This window comes from Somniosus microcephalus, chromosome 8, assembly GCF_052327205.1.
Source record: "Somniosus microcephalus isolate GS21.2 chromosome 8, FLI_Smic_1.0, whole genome shotgun sequence".
NCBI lineage: Eukaryota > Metazoa > Chordata > Chondrichthyes > Squaliformes > Somniosidae > Somniosus > Somniosus microcephalus.
In genome coordinates, this window is record NC_140994.1 from 89,052,162 (window position 1) to 89,067,779 (window position 15,618).

General features: G+C 59.4%; 1 protein-coding gene across 1 annotated transcript in view; it reads right to left on the reverse strand.

Annotated features, from left to right (window-relative positions):
- LOC147113688 (catenin alpha-3-like) overlaps positions 1–15,618 on the reverse strand; it is a 3,852,991-nt gene that overhangs the window by 844,659 nt on the left and 2,992,714 nt on the right. The window lies entirely within an intron of this gene.

Consider the following 15,618-nt stretch of genomic DNA (forward strand, 5'->3'; position numbering starts at 1 on the left):
TGGGGGCTGGTTACAGGCTTAGTCTTGGGGGTGGTTACAGGCTCAGTCTGGGGGCTGGTTACAGGCTTAGTCTGGGGGCTGTTTACATGCTCAGTCTGGGGGCTGGTTACAGGCTCAGTCTGGGGGCTGGTTACAGGCTCAGTCTGGGGGCCGCTACAGGCTGAGTGTGAGGGCTGGTTACAGGCTCAGTCTGGGGACTGGTTGCAGGCTCAATCTGGGGGCTGGTTACAGGCTGGGTCTGGTTTCTGTTTACAGGCTCAGTCTGGGGGCTGGTTACAGGCTGGGCCTGGGGGCTGGTTACAGGCTCAGTCTGGGGTCTGGTTACAGGCTCAGTCTGGGGGCCGGTTACAGTCTCACTCTAGGGGCTGATTACAGGCTCAGTCTGGGGGCTGGTTACAGGCTGAGTCTGGGGGCTATTTACAGGCTGGGTCTGAGGGCTGGTTACAGGCTCAGTCTGGGGGCTGTTTACAGGCTGGGTCTGGGGTCTGGTTACAGGCTCAGTCTGGGGGCTGGTTACAGGCCGAGTCTGGGGGCCGGTTACAGGCTCAGTCTGGGGGCCGGTTACAGGCTCAGTCTGCGGGATGTTTACAGGCTCAGTCTGGGGGCTGGTTACAGGCTCAGTCTGGGGTCTGGTTACAGGCTCAGTCTGGTGGCTGGTTACAGGCTCAGTCTGGGGGCTGGTTACAGGCTCAGTCTGGGGGCCGGATACAGGCTGGGTCTGTGGTCTGGTTACAGGCTCAGTCTGGGGGCTGGTTACAGGCTCAGTCTGGGGGCTGGTTACAGGCTCAGTCTGGGATCTGGTTACATGCTCAGTCTGGGGGCTGGTTACAGGCTCAGTCTGGGGGCTGGTTGCTGGCTCAGTCTGGGGGATGGTTACACGCTCAGTCTGGGGGCTGGTTACAGGCTCAGTCTGGGGGCAGGTTACAGGCTCAGTCTGGTGGCTGGTTAAAGTCTCAGCCTGTGGGCTGGTTACAGGCTCAGTCGGGGGGCTGGTTACAGGCTCAGTCTGGGGGCTGGTTACAGGCTCAGTCTGGGGGCTGGTTACAGGCTCAGTCTGGGGGCTGGTTACAGGCTCATCCTGAGGGCTGGTTACAGGCTCAGTCTGGGGGCTGGTTACAGGCTCGGTCTGGGGGCTGGTTACAGGCTCGGTCTGGCGGCTGGTTACAGGCTCTGTCTGGGGGCTGGTTACAGGCTCCGGCTTAGGGCTGGTTCCAGGCTCGGTCTGGGGGCCGGTTACAGGCTGGGTCTGGGGGTTGGTTACAGGCTGAGTCTGGGGGCTAGTTACAGGCTGGGTCTGAGGGCTGGTTACAGGCTCAGTCTGGGGGCTGGTTACAGTCTGAGTCTGGGGGCCGGTTACAGGCTCAGTCTGGGGTCCGGTTACAGGCTCAGTCTGGGGGCTGTTTACAGGCTCACTCTGGGGGCTGTTTACAGGCACAGTCTGGGGGCTGGTTACAGGCTCAGTCTGGGGGCTGGTTACAGGCTCAGCCTGGGGGCTGGTTACAGGCTCGGTCTGGGGGCTGGTTACAGGCTCGGTCTGGGAGCTGGTTACAGGTTCGGTCTGGGGGTTGTTTACAGGCTCCGTCTGGGGGCTGGTTACATGCTCAGGCTGGGGGCTGGTTACAGGCTCAGTCTGGGGGCTGGTTACACGCTCAGTCTGGGGGCTGGTTACAGGCTCAGTCTGGGGGCTGGTTACAGGCTCAGTCTGGGGGCTGGTTACAGGCTCAGTCTGGGGGCTGGTTGCTGCCTCAGTCTGGGGGCTGGTTACAGGCTCAGTCTGGTGGCTTGTTACAGGCTCAGTCTCGGGGCTGGTTACATCTCAGTCTGGGGGCCGGTTACAGGCTGGGTCTGTGGTCTGGTTACAGGCTCAGTCTGGGGGCTGGTTACAGGCTCAGTCTGGGGGCTGGTTACAGGCTCAGTCTGGGTTCTGGTTACATGCTCAGTCTGGGGGCTGGTTACAGGCTCAGTCTGGTGGCTGGTTAAAGGCTCAGCCTGGGGGCTGGTTACAGGCTCAGTCTGGGGGCTGGTTACAGGCTCAGTCTGGGGGCTGGTTACAGGCTAAGTCTGGGGCCTGGTTACAGGCTAAGTCTGGGGGTGGTTACAGGCTCAGTCTGGGGGCTGGTTCCAGGCTCGGTCTGGGGGCTGGTTCCAGGCTCGGTCTGGGGGCCGGTTAAAACCGAGCCGGTTACAGGCTGGGTCTGGGGTCTGGTTACAGGCTCAGTCTGGGGGCTGGTTACAGGCTCAGTCTGGGGGCTGGTTACAGGCTCGGTCTGGGGGCTGGTTACAGGCTCAGTCTGGGGGCTGGTTACAGGCTCAGTCTGGGGGCTGGGTACAGGCTAATTCTGGGGGCTGGTTAAAGGTTCGGTCTGGGGGCTGGTTTCAGGCTCAGTCTGGGGGCCGATTACAGGCTGGGTCTGTGGTGTAGTTACAGGCTCAGTCTGGGGGCTGGTTACAGGCTCAGTCTGGGGGCTGGTTACAGGCTCAGTCTGGGGGCTGGTTACAGGCTCAGTCTGGGGGCTGGTTACAGGCTCAGTCTGGGGGCTGGTTACAGGCTCAGTCTGGGGTCTGGTTACAGGCTCAGTCTGGGGGCTGGTTACAGGCTCAGTCTGGGGGCTGGTTACAGGCTTAGTCTTGGGGGTGGTTACAGGCTCAGTCTGGGGGCTGGTTACAGGCTTCGTCTGGGGGCTGGGTAGAGGCTCATTTTGGGAGCTGGTTACAGGCTCAGTCTGGGGCTGGTTACAGGCTCAGTCTAGGCGCTGGTTGAAGGCTCAGTCTGGGGGCTGGTTACAGGCTGAGTCTGGGGGCTGGTTACAGGCTCAGTCTGCGGGCTGGTTAAAGGCTCAGCCTGGGGGCTGGTTACAGGCTCAGTCTGGGGGCTGGTTACAGGCTCATTCTGGGGGCTGGGTACAGGCTAATTCTGGGGGCTGGTTACAGGCTCGGTCTGGGGGCTGGTTCCAGGCTCGGTCTGGGGGCCGGTTACAGGCTGGGTCTGGGGTGTGGTTACAGTCTCAGTCTGGGGGCTGGTTACAGGCTCAGTCTGGGGGCTGGTTACAGGCTCAGTCTGGGGGCTGGTTACAGGCTCAGTCTGGGGGCTGGTTACAGGCTCAGTCAGGGGGCTGGTTACAGGCTCAGTCTGGGGTCTGGTTGCAGGCTCAGTCTGGGGGCTGGTTACAGGCTCAGTCTGGGGGCTGGTTACAGGCTTAGTCTTGGGGGTGGTTACAGGCTCAGTCTGGGGGCTGGTTACAGGCTTCGTCTGGGGGCTGGGTAGAGGCTCATTTTGGGAGCTGGTTACAGGCTCAGTCTGGGGCTGGTTTTCGGCTCAGTCTAGGCGCTGGTTAAAGGCTCAGTCTGGGGGCTGGTTACAGGCTGAGTCTGCGGGCCGGTTACAGGCTCAGTCTGGGGGCCGGTTACAGGCTGAGTCTGGGGGCCGGTTACAGGCTCAGTCTGGGGGCTGGTTACAGGCTCAGTCTGGGGGCTGGTTACAGGCTCAGTCTGGGGGCTGGTTACAGGCTCAGTCTGGGGGCTGGTTACAGGCTCAGTCTGGGGGCTTGTTACAGGCTCAGTCTGGGGGCCGGTTACAGGCTGGGTCTGTGGTCTGGTTACAGGCTCAGTCTGGGGGCTGGTTACAGGCTCAATCTGGGGGCTGGTTAAAGGCTCAGTCTGGGGTCTGGTTACAGGCTCAGTCTGGGGGCTGGTTACAGGCTCAGTCTGGAGGCTGGTTACAGGCTTCGTCTGGGGGCTGGGTAGAGGCTCATTTTGGGAGCTGGTTACAGGCTCAGTCTGGGGCTGGTTTTTGGCTCAGTCTCGGCGCTGGTTAAAGGCTCAGTCTGGGGGCTGGTTACAGGCTGAGTCTGGGGGTCGGTTACAGGCTCAGTCTGGGGGCCGGTTACAGGCTGAGTCTGCGGGCCGGTTACAGGCTCAGTCTGGGGGCCGGTTACAGGCTGAGTCTGGGGGCCGGTTACAGGCTCAGTCTGGGGGCTGGTTACAGGCTCAGTCTGGGGGCTGGTTACAGGCTCAGTCTGGGGGCTGGTTACAGGCTCAGTCTGGGGGCTGGTTACAGGCTCAGTCTGGGGGCTTGTTACAGGCTCATTCTGGGGGCCGGTTACAGGCTGGGTCTGTGGTCTGATTACAGGCTCAGTCTGGGGGCTGGTTACAGGCTCAATCTGGGGGCTGGTTAAAGGCTCAGTCTGGGGTCTGGTTACAGGCTCAGTCTGGGGGCTGGTTACAGGCTCAGCCTGGGGGCTGGTTACAGGCTCAGCCTGGGGGCTGGTTACAGGCTCAGCCTGGGGGTTGGTTACAGGCTCAGTCTGGGGGCTGGTTACAGGCTCAGTCTGTGGGCTATTTACAGGCTCATAGAGTCATAGAGTCATAGAGTAATACAGCACGGATAGAGGCCCTTCGGCCCATCGTGTCCATGCCGGCCATCAAGCCCTGTCTAATCTAATCCCATATTCCAGCATTTGGCCCGTAGCCTTGTATGCTATGGCATTTCAAATGCTCATCCAAATGCTTCTTAAATGTTGTGAGGGTTTCTGCCTCCACAACCCTTTCAGGCAGTGAGTTCCAGACTCCAACCACCCTCTGGGTGAAAAAGTTCTTTCTCAAATCCCCTCTAAACCTCCCGCCCTTTACCTTGAATCTATGCCCCCTAGTTATTGACCCCTCTACTAAGGGGAAAAGCTCCTCAGCATCCATCCTATCTATGCCCCTCACAATTTTGTACACCTCAATCATGTCCCCCCTCAGCCTCCTCTGCTCCAAGGAAAACAAACCCAATCTGCCCAGTCTCTCTTCATAGCTGAAGCGCTCCAGCCCTGGTAACATCCTGGTGAACCTCCTCTGCACCCTCTCTAACGCGATCACATCTTTCCTGTAGTGTGGCGACCAGAACTGCACACAGTATTCCAGCTGTGGCCTAACCAGTGTTTTATACAGCTCCATCATAACCTCCTTGCTCTTATATTCAATGCCTCGGCTAATGAAGGCAAGTATCCCATATGCCTTTTTTACCACCTTATCCACCTGTTCCGCCGCCTTCAGGGATCTGTGTACCTGCACACCCAGATCCCTCTGACCCTCCGTCTTGCCTAGGGTCTTTCCCTTCATTGTGTATTCCCTTGCCTTGTTAGACCCCCCAAAGTGCATCACCTCGCACTTTTCCGGGTTAAATTCCATTTGCCACTGTTCCGCCCATCTGACCAACCCATCTATATCGTTCTGCAGACTGAGGCTACCCTCCTCGCTATTTACCACCCTACCAATTTTAGTATCATCCGCGAATTTACTGATCATACCCTTTACATTCATATCCAAGTCATTAATGTAGACCACAAACAGCAAGGGACCCAGCACCGATCCCTGTGGTACCCCACTGGCCACAGGTTTCCAGTCACAAAAACAACCTTCGACCATCACCCTCTGCCTTCTGCCACTAAGCCAGTTTTGTATCCAATGTGCCAAGGCACCCTGGATTCCATGGGCTCTTACCTTCTTGACCAGTCTCCTGTGCGGGACTTTATCGAAGGCCTTACTGAAATCCATGTATACCACATCCACTGCGTTACCCTCATCCACACACCTAGTCACCCCCTCAAAAAATTCAATCAAATTAGTCAGACATGATCTTCCCTTGACAAAGCCATGTTGACTATCCCTGATTAATCCTTGCCTCTCCAAGTGGAGACAAATTTTGTCCCTCAGGATTTTTTCCAGTAATTTTCCTACCACTGATGTTAGGCTCACTGGCCTGTAGTTCCCCGGTTTTTCCCTACTACCCTTCTTGAATAATGGTACTACATTAGCGGTTCTCCAGTCCTCTGGCACATCCCCTGTGGCCAGAGAGGTCCTGAATATATGTGTTAGAGCCCCCGCAATCTCCTCCTTTGCCTCACACAGCAGCCTGGGGTACATTTCATCCGGGCCTGGGGATTTATCCATTTTTAGGCCAGCTAAAACCGCCAATACCTCCTCCCTCTCGATGTTAATATGTTCGAGCATATCACAGTCCCCCTGCTCTATTTCTATGTCTACATCGTCCTTCTCCATAGTGAAAACAGATGCAAAAAATTCATTTAGAACCCCTCCTACATCTTTCGGCTCCACACACAGATTGCCACTTTTGTCCCTAATGGGCCCTATTTTTTCCCTAGTTATCCTTTTACCCTTAATATACTTATAAAACATCTTCGGATTTTCCTTTATTTTGCTCGCCAGTGTTATTTCATGGCCCCTCCTTGATCTCCTAATTTCTTTTTTAAGTATCCCCCTGCACTTTTTGTACTCCTCTAGGGCTTCCTCCGTCTTTAGCCTTTTGTATCTACCAAAAGCCCTCCTTTTTTTCCGAATCCATTCCCGTATATCCCCTGACATCCACGGTTCCCTGTGGTTTTTGGAACCACTCTTGACATTTATGGGAACATGTTGCCCTTGTATGATCTCAATCTCCCTTCTGAAAGCCTCCCATTGCTCCGATGCGGATTTTCCTACAAGTAGCTGATCCCAGTCCATTTTGGCCAGATCCTGCCTTATCCTATTAAAATCGGCCTTCCCCCAATTTAGAACCTTTATTTCCGGCCCATCCCTGTCCTTTTCCATGACCACCTTAAATCTTACCAGTCTGGGGGCTGTTTACAGGCTCAGTCTGGGGGCTGGTTACAGGCTCAGTCTGGGGGACGGTTACAGGCTGAGTGTGAGGGCTGGTTACAGGCTCAGTCTGGGGGCTCGTTGCAGGCTGGGTCTGGGGTCTGATTACAGGCTCAGCCTGGGGGCTGGTTACAGGCTCAGTCTGGGGTCTGGTTACAGTCTGGGCCTGGGGGCTGTTTACAGGCTCAGTCTGGGGGCTGGTTACAGGCTGGGCCTGGGGGCTGTTTACAGGCTCAGTCTGGGGGCTGTTTACAGGCTCAGTCTGGGGGCTGGTTACAGGCTCAGTCAGGGAGCTGTTTGCAGGCTCAGTCTGGGGGCTGGTTACAGGCTCAGTCTGGGGGCTCGTTACAGGCTGGGTCTGGGGTCTAGTTACAGGCTCAGTCGGGGGGCTGGTCACAGGCTCAATCTGGGGGCTGGTTACAGGCTGGGTCTGGTGTCTGTTTACAGGCTGGGTCTGGGGTCTGGTTACAGGCTCAGTCTGGGGGCTGGTTACAGGCTCGGTCTGGGGGCTGGTTACAGGCTCGGTCTGGGGGCTGGTTACAGGCTCAGCCTGGGGTCTGGTTACAGGTCTGGGGGCTGGGTACAGGCTCAGTCTGGGGGCTGGGTACAGGCTCAGCCTGGGGGCTGGTTACAGGCTCAGTCTGGGGGCTGGTTACAGGCTCAGTCTGGGGGCTGGTTACAGGCTCAGTCTGGAGGCTGGTTACAGGCTCAGTCTGTGGGTTGATTACAGGCTCAGTCTGAGGGCTGGTTCCAGGCCCAGTCTGGTGGCTGGTTCCAGGCTCGGTCTGGGGGCTGGTTACAGGCTCGGTCTGGGGGCTGGTTACAGGCTCGGTCTGGGGGCTGGTTACAGGCTCAGTATGGGGGCTGTTTACAGGCTCAGTCTGGGGTCTGGTTACAGGCTCTGGCTGAGGGCTGGTTACAGGCTCAGTCTGGGGGCTGGTTACAGGCTCAGTTTGGGGGCTGGTTACAGGCTCAGTCTGGGGGCTGGTTACAGGCTCAGTCTAGGGGCTGGTTACAGGCTGAGTCTGGGGGCCAGTTACAGGCTGAGTCTGGGGGCCAGTTACAGGCTCAGTCTGGGGGCTGGTTACAGGCTGGGCCTGGGGGCTGTTTACAGGCTCAGTCTGGGGGCTGTTTACAGGTTCAGTCTGGGGGCTGGTTACAGGCTCAGTCTGGGAGCTGGTTACAGGCTCAGTCTAGGGGCTGGTTAAAGGCTCAGTCTGGGGGCCAGTTACAGGCTGAGTCTGGGGGCCAGTTACAGGCTCAGTCTGGGGGCTGGTTACAGGCTGGGCCTGGGGGCTGTTTACAGGCTCAGTCTGGGGGCTGTTTACAGGTTCAGTCTGGGGGCTGGTTACAGGCTCAGTCTGGGAGCTGGTTACAGGCTCAGTCTGGGGGCCGGTTACAGGCTGAGTGTGAGGGCTGGTTACAGGCTCAGTCTGGGGGCTCGTTACAGGCAGGGTCTGGGGTCTGGTTAGAGGCTCAGTCGGGGGGCTGGTTACAGGCTCAATCTGGGGGCTGGTTACAGGCTGGGTCTGGTGTCTGTTTACAGGCTCAGTCTGGGGGCTCGTTACAGGCTCAGTCTGGGGGCCGGTTACAGGCTCAGTCTGGGTGCTGGTTACAGGCTCAGTCTGGGGGCTGGTTACAGGCTGAGTCTGGGGGCTAGTTACAGGCTGGATCTGAGGGCTGGTTACAGGCTCAGTCTGGGGGCTGTTTACAGGCTGGGTCTGGGGTCTGGTTACAGGCTCAGTCTGGGGGCTGGTTACAGGCTCGGTTTGGGGGCTTGTTACAGGCTCGGTATGGGGGCTGGTTACAGGCTCAGCCTGGGGTCTGGTTACAGGTCTGGGGGCTGGTTACAGACTCAGTCTGGGGGCTGGGTACAGGCTCAGCCTGGGGGCTGGTTACAGGCTCAGTCTGGGGGCTGGTTACAGGCTCAGTCTGGGGGCTGGTTACAGGCTCAGTCTGGATGCTGGTTACAGGCTCAGTCTGGGGGCTGATTACAGGCTCGGTCTGGGGGCTGGTTACAGGCTCGGTCTGGGGGCTGGTTACAGGCTCAGCCTGGGGTCTGGTTACAGGTCTGGGGGCTGGTTACAGGCTCAGTCTGGGGGCTGGGTACAGGCTCAGCCTGGGGGCTGGTTACAGGCTCAGTCTGGAGGCTGGTTACAGGCTCAGTCTGGGGGCTGATTACAGGCTCAGTCTGAGGGCTGGTTCCAGGCCCAGTCTGGTGGCTGGTTCCAGGCTCGGTCTGGGGGCTGGTTACAGGCTCGGTCTGGGGGCTGGTTACAGGCTCGGTCTGGGGGCTGGTTACAGGCTCGGTCTGGGGGCTGTTTACAGGCTCAGTCTGGGGGCTGGTTACAGGTTCTGGCTGAGGGCTGGTTACAGGCTCAGTCTGGGGGCTGGTTACATGCTCAGTTTGGGGGCTGGTTACAGGCTCAGTCTGGGGGCTGGTTACAGGCTCAGTCTAGGGGCTGGTTAAAGGCTCAGTCTGGGGGCTGGTTACAGGCTGAGTCTGGGGGCCATTTACAGGCTGAGTCTGGGGGCCAGTTACAGGCTCCGTCTGGGGGCCGGTTACAGGCTGAGTCTGGGGGCTGGTTACAGGCTCAATCTGGGGGTTGTTTACAGGCTCAGCCTGGGGGCTGGTTACAGTCTCAGCCTGGGGGCTGGTTACAGGCTCAGCCTGGGGGCTGGTTACAGGCTCAGCCTGGGGGCTGGTTACAGGCTCAGTCTGGGGGCTGTTTACAGGCTCAGTCTGGGGGCTGGTTACAGGCTGGGCCTGGGTGCTGTTTACAGGCTCAGTCTGGGGGCTGGTTACAGGCTCAGTCTGTGGGCTATTTACAGGCTCAGTCTGGGGGCTGTTTGCAGGCTCAGTCTGGGGGCTCGTTACAGGCTGGGTCTGGGGTCTGATTACAGGCTCAGTCTGGGGTCTGGTTACAGGCTCAGTCTGGTGGCTGGTTGCAGGCTCAGCCTGGGGGCTTGTTACAGGCTCAGTCTGGGATCTGGTTGCAGGCTGGGCCTGGGGGCTGTTTACAGGCTCAGTCTGGGGGCTGGCTACAGGCTCAGTCTGGGAGCTGTTTACAGGCTCAGTCTGGGGGCTGTTTACAGGCTCAGTCTGGGGGCTGGTTACAGGCTCAGTCAGGGGGCTGGTTACAGGCTCAGTCTGGGGGCCGGTTACAGGCTGAGTGTGAGGGCTGGTTACAGGCTCAGTCTGGGGGCTCGTTACAGGCTGGGTCTGGGGTCTGGATACAGGCTCAGTCGGGGGGCTGGTTACAGGCTCAATCTGGGGGCTGGTTATAGGCTGGGTCTGGTGTCTGTTTACAGGCTCAGTCTGGGGGCTGGTTACAGGCTGAGTGTGAGGGCTGGTTACAGGCTCAGTCTGGGGGCTCGTTACAGGCTGGGTCTGGGGTCTGGATACAGGCTCAGTCGGGGGGCTGGTTACAGGCTCAATCTGGGGGCTGGTTACAGGCTGGGTCTGGTGTCTGTTTACAGGCTCAGTCTGGGGGCTGGTTACAGGCTCAGTCTGGGGGCCGGTTACAGGCTCAGTCTGGGTGATTGTTACAGGCTCAGTCTGGGGGCTGGTTACAGGCTGAGTCTGGGGGCTAGTTACAGGCTGGGTCTGAGGGCTGGTTACAGGCTCAGTCTGGGGGCTGTTTACAGGCTGGGTCTGGGGTCTGGTTACAGGCTCAGTCTGGGGGCTGGTTACAGGCTCGGTCTGGGGGCTGGTTACAGGCTCGGTCTGGGGGCTGGTTACAGGCTCAGCCTGGTGTCTGGTTACAGGTCTGGGGGCTGGTTACAGGCTCAGTCTGGGGGCTGGGTACAGGCTCAGCCTGGGGGCTGGTTACAGGCTCAGTCTGGGGGCTGGTTACAGGCTCAGTCTGGGGGCTGGTTACAGGCTCGGTCTGGAGGCTGGTTACAGGCTCAGTCTGGGGGCTGATTACAGGCTCAGTCTGAGGGCTGGTTCCAGGCCCAGTCTGGTGGCTGGTTACAGGCTCGTTCTGGGGGCTGGTTACAGGCTCGGTCTGGGGTCTGGTTACAGGCTCGGTCTGGGGGCTGGTTACAGGCTCAGTCTGGGGGCTGGTTACAGGCTCAGTCTGGGGGCTGGTTACAGGCTCAGTCTGGTGGCTGGTTAATGGCTCAGCCTGGGGGCTGTTTACAGGCTCAGTCTGGCGGCTGATTACAGGCTCAGTCTGGGGGCTGGTTACAGGCTCAGTCTTGGGGATGGTTACAGGCTCAGTCTGGGGGCTGGTTACAGGCTCAGTCTGGGGGCTGGGTACAGGCTCAGTTTGGGGGTTGGTTACAGGCTCAGTCTGGGGGCTAGTTCTAGGCTCAGTCTAGGGGCTGGTTAAAGGCTCAGTCTGGGGGCTGGTTACAGGCTCAGTCTTGGGGATGGTTACAGGCTCAGTCTGGGGGGTGGTTACAGGCTCAGTCTGGGGGCTGGGTACAGGCTCAGTTTGGGGGCTGGTTACAGGCTCAGTCTGGGGGCTGGTTACAGGCTCAGTCTGGGGGCTGGTTACAGGCTCAGTCTGGGGGCTGGTTACAGCCTCAGTCTGGGGGCCGGTTACAGGCTGGATCTGTGGTCTGGTTCCAGGCTCAGTCTGGGGGCTGGTTACAGGCTCAGTCTGGGGGCTGGTTAAAGGCTCAGTCTGGGGTCTGGTTACAGGCTCAGTCTCGGGGCTGGTTACAGGCTCAGCCTGGGGGCTGGTTACAGGCTCAGCCTGGGGGCTGGTTACAGGCTCTGTCTGGGGGCTGCTTACAGGCTCAGTCTGGGGGCTGGTTACAGGCTCAGTCTGGGGGCTGGTTACAGGCTGTGCCTGGGGGCTTTTTACAGGCTCAGCCTGGGGGCTGGTTACAGGCTCAGTCTGGGGGCTGTTTACAGGCTCAGTCTGGAGGCTGTTTACATGCTCAGTCTGGGGGCTGGTTACAGGCTCAGTCTGGGGGCTGGTTATAGGCTCAGTCTGGGGGCCGCTACAGGCTGAGTGTGAGGGCTGGTTACAGGCTCAGTCTGGGGGCTGGTTACAGGTTCAATCTGGGGGCTGGTGACAACCTGGGTCTGGTTTCTGTTTGCAGGCTCAGTCTGGGGGCTGGTTACAGGCTGGGCCTGGGGGCTGGTTACAGGCTCAGTCTGGGGTCTGGTTACAGGCTCAGTCTGGGGGCCGGTTACAGTCTCACTCTAGGGGCTGGTGACAGGCTCATTCTGGGGGCTGGTTACAGGCTGAGTCTGGGGGCTAGTTACAGGCTGGGTCTGAGGGCTGGTTACAGGCTCAGTCTGGGGGCTGTTTACAGGCTGGGTCTGGGGTCTTGTTACAGGCTCAGTCTGGGGGCTGGTTACAGGCTGAGTCTGGGGGCCGGTTACAGGCTCAGTCTGGGGGGGCCGGTTACAGGCTCAGTCTGGGGGCTGTTTACAGGCTCAGTCTGGGGGCTGGTTACAGGGTCAGTCTGGGGTCTGGTTACAGGCTCAGTCTGGTGGCTGGTTACAGGCTCAGTCTGGGGGCTGGTTACAGGCTCAGTCTGGGGGCCGGTTACAGGCTGGGTCTGTGGTCTGGTTACAGGCTCAGTCTGGGGGCTGGTTACAGGCTCAGCCTGGGGGGCTGGTTACAGGCTCAGTCTGGGATCTGGTTACATGCTCAGTCTGGGGGCTGGTTACAGGCTCAGTCTGGGAGCTGGTTACAGGCTCAGTCTGGGGGCTGGTTACAGGCTCAGTCTGGGGGCTGGTTGCTGGCTCAGTCTGGGGGATGGTTACACGCTCAGTCTGGGGGCTGGTTACAGGCTCAGTCTGGGGGCAGGTTACAGGCTCAGTCTGGGGGTGGGTTACAGGCTCAGCCTGGGGGCTGGTTACAGTCTCAGCCTGGGGGCTGGTTACAGGCTCAGCCTGGGGGCTGGTTAGAGGCTCAGCCTGGGGGCTGGTTACAGGCTCAGTCTGGGGGCTGTTTACAGGCTCAGTCTGGGGGCTGGTTACAGGCTGGGCCTGGGTGCTGATTACAGGCTCAGTCTGGGGGCTGGTTACAGGCTCAGTCTGTGGGCAATTTACAGGCTCAGTCTGGGGGCTGTTTACAGGCTCAGTCTGGGGGCTCGTTACAGGCTGGGTCTGGGGTCTGATTACAGGCTCAGTCTGGGGGGCTGGTTACAGGCTCAGTCTGGTGGCTGGTTGCAGGCTCAGCCTGGGGGCTTGTTGCAGGCTCAGTCTGGGGTCTGGTTACAGGCTGGGCCTGAGGGCTGTTTACAGGCTCAGTCTGGGGGCTGGCTACAGGCTCAGTCTGGGAGCTGTTTACAGGCTCAGTCTGGGGGCTGTTTACAGGCTCAGTCTGGGGGCTGGTTACAGGCTCAGTCTGGGGGCTGGTTACAGGCTCAGTCTGGGGGCCGGTTACAGGCTGAGTGTGAGGGCTGGTTACAGGCTCAGTCTGGGGGCTCGTTACAGGCTGGGTCTGGGGTCTGGATACAGGCTCAGTCGGGGGGCTGGTTACAGGCTCAATCTGGGGGCTGGTTATAGGCTGGGTCAGGTGTCTGTTTACAGGCTCATTCTGGGGGCTGGTTACAGGCTGAGTGTGAGGGCTGGTTACAGGCACAGTCTGGGGGCTCGTTACAGGCTGGGTCTGGGGTCTGGATCCAGGCTCAGTCGGGGGGCTGGTTACAGGCTCAATCTGGGGGCTGGTTACAGGCTGGGTCTGGTGTCTGTTTACAGGCTCAGTCTGGGGACTGGTTACAGGCTCAGTCTGGGGGCCGGTTACAGGCTCAGTCTGGGTGATTGTTACAGGCTCAGTCTGGGGGCTGGTTACAGGCTGAGTCTGGGGGCTAGTTACAGGCTGGGTCTGAGGGCTGGTTACAGGCTCAGTCTGGGGGCTGTTTACAGGCTGGGTCTGGGGTCTGGTTACAGGCTCAGTCTGGGGGCTGGTTACAGGCTCGGTCTGGGGGCTGGTTACAGGCTCGGTCTGGGGGCTGGTTACAGGCTCAGCCTGGGGTCTGGTTACAGGTCTGGGGGCTGGTTACAGGCTCAGTCTGGGGGCTGGGTACAGGCTCAGCCTGGGGGCTGGTTACAGGCTCAGTCTGGGGGCTGGTTACAGGCTCAGTCTGGGGGCTGGTAACAGGCTCGGTCTGGAGGCTGGTTACAGGCTCAGTCTGGGGGCTGATTACAGGCTCAGTCTGAGGGCTGGTTCCAGGCCCAGTCTGGTGGCTGGTTACAGGCTCGTTCTGTGGGCTGGTTACAGGCTCGGTCTGGGGGCTGGTTACAGGCTCGGTCTGGGGGCTGGTTACAGGCTCGGTCTGGGGGCTGTTTACAGCCTCAGTCTGGGGGCTGGTTACAGGCTCAGTCTGGGGGCTGGTTACAGGCTCAGTCTGGTGGCTGGTTAATGGCGCAGCCTGGGGGCTGTTTACAGGCTCAGTCTGGCGGCTGGTTACAGGCTCAGTCTGGGGGCTGGTTCCAGGCTCGGTCTGGGGTCTGGTTACAGGCTCAGTCTGGGGTCTGGTTACAGGCTCAGTCTGGGGGCTGGTTACAGGCTCCGTCTGGGGGCTGGTTACAGGCTCAGTCTTGGGGATGGTTACAGGCTCAGTCTGGGGGCTGGTTACAGGCTCAGTCTGGGGGCTGGGTACAGGCTCAGTTTGGGGGCTGGTTACAGGCTCAGTCTGGGGGCTAGTTATAGGCTCAGTATAGGGGCTGGTTAAAGGCTCAGTCTGGGGGCTGGTTACAGGCTCAGTCTGGGGGCTGGTTACAGGCTGAGTCTGGGGGCCGGTTACAGGCTCAGTCTGGGGGCTGGTTACAGGCTCAGTCTTGGGGATGGTTACAGGCTCAGTCTGTGGGCTGGTTACAGGCTCAGTCTGGGGGCTGGGTACAGGCTCAGTTTGGGGGCTTGTTACAGGCTCAGTCTGGGGGCTGGTTACAGGCTCAGTCTGGGGGCTGGTTACAGGCTCAGTCTGGGGGCTGGTTACAGCCTCAATCTGGGGGCCGGTTACAGGCTGGGTCTGTGGTCTGGTTACAGGCTCAGTCTGGGGGCTGGTTACAGGCTCAGTCTGGGGGCTGGTTAAAGGCTCAGTCTGGGGTCTGGTTACAGGCTCATTCTCGGGGCTGGTTACAGGCTCAGCCTGGGGGCTGGTTACAGGCTCAGTCTGGGGCTGGTTACAGGCTCAGTCTGGGGGCTGGTTACAGGCTCAGTCTGGGGGCTGGTTACAGGCTGGGCCTGGGGGCTTTTTACAGGCTCAGCCTGGGGGCTGGTTACAGGCTCAGTCTGGGGGCTGTTTACAGGCTCAGTCTGGAGGCTGTTTACATGCTCAGTCTGGGGGCTGGTTACAGGCTCAGTCTGGGGGCCGCTACAGGCTGAGTGTGAGGGCTGGTTACAGGCTCAGTCTGGGGGCTGGTTACAGGCTCAATCTGGGGGCTGGTTACAGGCTGGGTCTGGTTTCTGTTTGCAGGCTCAGTCTGGGGGCTGGTTACAGGCTGGGCCTGGGGGCTGGTTACAGGCTCAGTCTGGGGTCTGGTTACAGGCTCAGTCTGGGGGCCGGTTACAGTCTCACTCTAGGGGCTAGTGACAGGCTCATTCTGGGGGCTGGTTACAGGCTGGGTCTGAGGGCTGGTTACAGGCTCAGTCTGGGGGCTGTTTACAGGCAGGGTCTGGGGTCTTGTTACAGGCTCAGTCTGGGGGCTGGTTACAGGCCGAGTCTGGGGGCCGGTTACAGGCTCAGTCTGGGGGCCGGTTACAGGCTCAGTCTGGGGGCTGTTTACAGGCTCAGTCTGGGGGCTGGTTACAGGCTCAGTCTGGGGGCTGGTTACAGGCTCAGTCTGGTGGCTGGTTACAGGCTCAGTCTGGGGGCTGGTTACAGGCTCAGTCTGGGGGCCGGTTACAGGCTGGGTCTGTGGTCTGGTTACAGGCTCAGTCTGGGGGCTGGTTACAGGCTCAGTCTGGGGGCTGGTTACAGGCTCCGTCTGGGATCTGGTTACATGCTCAGTCTGGGGGCTGGTTACAGGCTCCGTCTGGGAGCTGGTTACAGGCTCAGTCTGGG